Genomic DNA, 6,586 nt, shown 5'->3' on the forward strand with positions numbered 1-6,586 from the left:
ATTATAAGATACACCTAACAGTAGACTCCTGAAATAATATAAAATAAAGTAGAAATATCTTAAGTTTGTATTCAACTTCTTCTGACTCACCTGACAATAAATAGTATGACGTAGTTCACTTTAATGAAATTCGACAAGACAAATATGGAGAATAAAGGCAGAAACATGATATTCATTTCTAAATTCATATTATTAGTAAGAGGATTACCCTTGTGTACACACTGCAATAAAAATCTGCTTATTCACTATAATGTTTCACTGCATAAAACATCTTTCTCTTCATAAAACTCAAAGGCCACTTCTAAGTTTCAGGAGATAAACTTTGCTAAGTCCACAGAAGAAATTCACTCTTAGTTAACAGGTCCATTCCATTCTTGTTCTATTTTTCAAACTGGAATTAAATTTAGACCACTAAGTGATTTAATGTAGGCTACTAAATGGCCCACAGAGACAAGTAACTGTTAATCATTACTGATGTGGCTTTAGAAGACTGGTCCCTGAGTGAAAGGTCTTAATCCCACAACCACAGCACTGAAATTTCAAGCAGTGTCTGGAAAGTATGGATTGGCTAAATTTCATGCTAGAATCTCTTTGCATTCATGAGAACAGAAAGAAAATGGAATAAGATTGGCACCAAAATGGATACGGAGACCAATGGATATTGTCAGGTGAGTCAGAAGAAGTTGAATACAAACTTAAGAGATTTCTACTTTATTTTATATTATTTCAGGAGTCTACTGTTAGGTGTATCTTATAATTTATTAGGAAAAATTAAAAGAACAATGTCTGGGCATAAGAGAGGACACAGATACAATCTCACATAAATACAGTTATCTCACACTAGACAAAGGCACCAAAAAACATACACTGGAGAAAAGAGAGCCTCTTCCAACAATTGGTGCCAAGAAACCTGGAAACCTTAATTTATTATGACTCCAGCTAATATTTCAGAGCCCTGGTATTCTGATACTGGAGTTCAATTACTTCAGCAGATTCATGACCACTTAGGAAGACACGAGGATGTTCTTGGTATTGTTGTATTTGGAGTAGTCACTTGGATATCCATTTGCGTTTCTGTCATGACCTCTGTGATAGCCTTATCACTTTCTTAATAATTCTTCAAAATACTTCCAAAGCCCTGAAAAACCAGGCAGGTCTTGATGACATGTTAGAAACTAAATTAAACATCTTGGAAGCTACAATTATTATTATAGGTAATGAAGTTACTGTTCTTAAATTCAGAAAGAAGCTTCACTGCCATGCTAACTACAAATACATTTGTGTCACATCAGCAAAGTATAATGCTTCTCAATGGGATTGGGAGAAAATTAAAATATCATCTAATGAGCATTTGGCAGAGAAATGATGGTAGCTTGGATCTTATGGAGTTACATCACCATATCCAGGACATTTGGGAAAGTCAGATTGATTCTGTGGATCCCACATAGCTTGCTAATTAAATATTTAAATTACTGTGGTGTGCCTGCTCCTTTGGAATGCTTCTTTGCAAGGGTACAAAATGCCCAATTGCTACGGTGACATCCCACCCAAAGAGATTGTGTGAACAAGTCGTATCAACTTCAAGCTTGATCTCAGACACATAGCCCCCAGGGATAGAGAAATTCTGAACATGGCAAGACAATCACAATGTTTCACCAGCACTGGTATCTCTGAGCCTACCAGCTTAACAGTAATTTTAGACAATGAGTTTCTTGAGTGCTGCAGAAAGCTACTAACATTGCACATTGCAACAATGGAAAAGCTACATAAATGTTTCTAGTCATGTATCTTTCTTAGCATAAAGAATAATGCCTATGGTTTTTTAACTTCTTGATAAAGAGACCATATATAAATGAAACTCACTGGGTTACCTCTTTATTCATGGCTTCTCCAGCATTGTTCCACCTGACCCCAGGCTTTTATCTTAATGTGTGTGTGTGTGTGTGTGTGTGTGTGTGTTTCTTAATCCCCATTACCCCTTACTAGTTTCTTAGGATCAGCTATGCAAGTTGGGGCAGATTAGGTTTAGGAAGTAAATATGTAGATCAAAAAAATATGTATAGTCATAAAAATGAAAGTGTAAAAATATGTATGAAAACATGTGCTGAAATAGTGAATGGTAAAATGTAACAATGTAAGTCATAAGGTTACAATTTTTTATATTCAGGATGCAAGGAAATGTCATATATATAAATATATAATACAATATATACAAACATGCCATTGAAAATAGAATATATTTGTCAAAAAAAACATTCACATTACTCTATATGCTCTTATATAAAACTATGTTTAAGTATAACAGTAAGGTTAGGGTTAGTATTAAAATTTTGGTTGGTTAGGGTTAGGTTTTTGAAATCAATATGAATATCAGAAAATATGAATATTCATAAGAATATGTGTGTAAAACATGTATATACATATATAAACACATATGTTCTGAAATATAGAAAAGTACAATCTGAGTCATAAGAATACACATTTTTAAATTTGGTAATGCATGGATATACCATGCAAATGAGTATATAATAATATATATGCAAATAAACCATTGAAAAAATAATATATATGTCAAAATACACATATTCATAGCATGATACATGCTTTTATGTAAAATTGGGTTTATGTATATAGGAAAGTTAGGCTTAGTATTATATTTTGGGTTGGGTTGTTGGTTAGAGTTAGGAAATGAATATGTATATTTAAAAACATGAATATTTATAAGAATACATATATAAGTATGCATAAAATATGTATGAAAACATACACAAATATATATGTTCTGAAACAGGGTCAAGGATAATGTGAGTCTTAGGAATATGCATACTTAAAATTGGTGATGCATAGATATATAAATAAATATAATATATGCAAATGAACTATTAATAATTGAATATATAAGTCAAAATACACATAAATGTTCAAATTACTGTATGTATTTTTTTGTAAAATTAGGTTTAGGTATAACAGTAAGGTTAGGGTAAGTATTAAAATTTGGGTTTGGTTAGGGTTAGGTTTTTTTAAAATTTTTTTTATTAATTTTAATCAATTATACATTACAGCAGAAAGCTCTTTGATTCATTATACATAAATGAAGCACAATTTTTCACTTCTGTTGTTGTACATAAAGTAGTGTAACACCATTTTTGCAATCATACATGTACCTAGGGTAATGAAGTTCATCTTAGTCCACCAATTTTTCTACCCCATGCTCCCCCCACTTTCCTTTGCTGTACCCAAAATTTCTCCACTCATTCCATGCCCACCTCATTATAGATTAGCATCCACTTATCAGAGAAAATATTTGGCCCTTGGTTTTTGGAGATTTACTAAGTTAGCCTGATATTCTCCAACTCCATTCATTTACCTGTAAATGACATAATTTTATTCTCTTTTAATGCTGAGTAATATTCCATTGTGTATATGTACCATTTTCTTTGTCCATTCATCTATTGAAGGGAGGCTAGATTGGTTCCGCAGTTTAGCTATTGTGAATTGTGCTGCTATAAACATTGAAGTGGCTACATCACTGTAGTATGCTGTTTTTAAGTCCTTTGGGTATAGACTTAGGAGTGGAACAACTGGGTCAAATGTGGTTCCATTTCAAGTTTTCTAAAGAATCTCCATACTGCTTTCCATATTGGCTGCACCAACTTGTAGTTCCACCAGTAATGTATAAGTGTACCTTCTCCCCAACATCCTCAATAGCACTTATTATTGCTTGCCATTCTGACTGGAGTCAGATAAAATTTGAAAATATCTTTGATTTGCATTTCTCTAATTACTAGAGAAGTTGAACATTTTTTACATATTTCTGAGAAGTGTCTGTTCAGCTCCTTAGCTCATTTATTTTTAGTGTTAAGTTTTTTGAGTTCTTTATATATTCTGAGATATATTAGAGTATAGATCAGTGCTCTATCTGATGGGTATGAGAAAAATATTTGCTCCCAAAATGTAGGTGCTTTCTTCACCTCATTGATAGTTTATTTTGCTGAGAAGCTTTTTAGTTTAAATCCATTCTATTTATTTATTGTTGACTTTATATCTTGTGCTTTAGGATTCTTGTTAAGGAAGTTGGGGTCTAATCCAACATGATGAAGATTTGAGTCTACTTTTTTTTTCTATTAGGTGTAAGGTCTCTTGTCCAAATCTTAGGTCCTTGATCTACTTCAAGTTGAGTTTTGTGCATGGTGAGAGATAGGAGTTTAATTTTATTTTGCTGCAGATGAGTTTTCAGTTTTCTCAGCATCATTTGTTTAAGTGATTATCTTTTCTTCAATATATGCATTTGTAGCCTTTATCTAGTATGAGATAACTATAATTATGTGAGTTTCTCTGTGTTTTCTATTCTGTATCATTTGTCTATATGTCTATTTGGTGCCAATACCATGCCATTTTTGTTACTATTGCTTTGAGGTATAGTTTAAGGTATGGTATTGTGATGCATCCTGCTTCACTCTTTTTGCTATGGATTGCTTTGGCTATTCTGGATTTCTTATTTTTCCAAATAAATTTCTTGATTGCTTTTTCTGTTTCTATAAGGAAGGATAATGGGATTTTAATTGGAATCACATTTAATCTGTATAGCACTTTAGGTAGCATGGCCATTTGGCAATATTAATACTGTCTATCCAAGAGCATGTGAGATCTTTCCGTCTTCTAAGGTGATCTTCAATTTCTTTAGTGTTCTGTAGATTTCATTGTAAAGGTCATTCATCTCTTTTGTTAAATTGATTCCCAAGTATTTTTTAACCTATTGTGAATGGGGTAGTTTCCCTGATTTCTCTTAGAAGATTCATCACTGATGTATTAAAAACAAATTTGATTTATGGGTATTGATTTTATATTCTGCTACTTTGCTGAATCTATTAATTCTAGAAGTTTTGTGGTGGAGTTCTTTGGATCCTCTAAGTATAAAATTATCATTGGCAAATAATGATAGTTTGAGTTCTTCTTTTCCTACTAGTATCTTTTTAATTTCTTTCATCTAATTGCTCTGGCTACACTTTCAAGGACTATGTTGCATAGAAGTGGTAAAAGAGGGCATCCCTGTCTTCTAGTTTTAGAGGGAATGCTTTCAATTTTTCCCCATTTAGAATAATATTGGCTTTGGTCTTAGCATAGATAGATTTTACAATGTTTAAGTATGTTTCTACCTAAAGTTTTTCTAGTGTTCTGAACATCAAAGTGTTCTGTACTTTGTCAAATGCTTTCCCTGCATCAATTGAAATAATCTTATGATTCTTATCTTTATGTCCATTGATGTGATGAATTATGTTTATTTATTTGTTGAACTAACCTTGCATCTCTGGAATAAAACACACTTGATCATCATGCACTATGTTTTAATGTGTATTCAATTTGCCAGAATTTTGTTGAGAATTTTTGCATTCTATGTTCATCAGGGATATTGGTCTGAAATTTGCTTTCTTTTGTGTGTCTGTCTGGTTTTGGTTTCAGGATGATAATAGCCTCATAGAATGAGTTTGGAAGGATTCCCTCATTTTCTAATTCATGGAACAATTTAAAGAGTATTGGTCTTAATTCTTCTTTGTAGGTCTTGCAGAACTTGGTTCAAATTTTATCTGGTCCTGGGCTTTTCTTGGTTGATAGGCTTTTGATGGCATCTTTAATTTCATTGCTTAAAATAGGTCTGTTTAAATTTTGTATGTCCTCTTGATTCAGTTTGGGTAGTTCATAAGTCTCTAGAAATGTGTTGATGTCTTTGAGATTTTCCTTAATTGGAAAAAAATTTCAAAATAGTTTCTAATTTTTTTCTGTACTTCAATAATGTCTGTCATCTTTCCTTTTTCATTACAAATTTTGGTAAATTTTGTTTTCTCTTTCTCTTCATTAGTGTAGCTAAGGGTTTATCAATTTTATTTATTTTGTCAAAGAACCAGCTTTTGGTTTTTGTCAATTTTTGAATTATTTCTTTTGTTTCAATTTCTTTGATTTCAGCACTGATTTTAATTATGTCCTTTCTTCTACTTTTGGTGTTGGTTTGTTCTTCTTTTTCTAAGGCTTTAAGATGTAATGTCAGGTAATTTATTTTTTGACTTTTTCTTCTTTTTTTTTTATTAGCCACTGTGGTGAGCCACTTCTGCCGTTTATGCAAATTATGGTCACCATTACATGATGGCGCTGGCTCCGCTGTGGTCTGTGACAAACAACTCCTTGTTTGGGAGAGTTGGCACATGACTTTTCATCACTCTATGAGAAAGCTCCACGTGGCTGCTTTGCATTGGGGCTTGAGATGCTTTATTAAGGCTGGGAGGGGCATCCCAGGAGATTCGGAGACTACGAAGAAGAACTATTAGGGGCCTGAATAAAGTTGTTGAAAGAAGATTCTTGGGTTGCGTCTTTCTTGCGGGCAAGAAGTCGCGCGACAACGCAACAAGTGGTGCCGAAAAGCCCGGGAGTCAGAACTTTCAACAATCAGGGGGGTGCACCGTAGTCCCAGGTGAGTGGGACCCGCAATTAAAGCGGGAAATCGTCCCAAGTAAGTGGGATCCGCGACTAAAGCGGGGCAGCAGCTGCATTGTGTACTTTCGCGTTTTACTTTCGCTTTGTTTTCTGTGTTTCT

At 33.4% G+C, this 6,586-nt stretch overlaps 1 pseudogene; it reads left to right on the forward strand.

Moving 5' to 3' along the window:
- The first annotated feature begins 638 nt into the window (after window positions 1-638).
- Window positions 639-6,586, forward strand: part of LOC125618754 — a 56,247-nt pseudogene continuing 50,299 nt past the window's right edge.

Source organism: Marmota marmota, unplaced genomic scaffold, assembly GCF_001458135.2.
Source record: "Marmota marmota marmota unplaced genomic scaffold, marMar, whole genome shotgun sequence".
Lineage (NCBI taxonomy): Eukaryota > Metazoa > Chordata > Mammalia > Rodentia > Sciuridae > Marmota > Marmota marmota.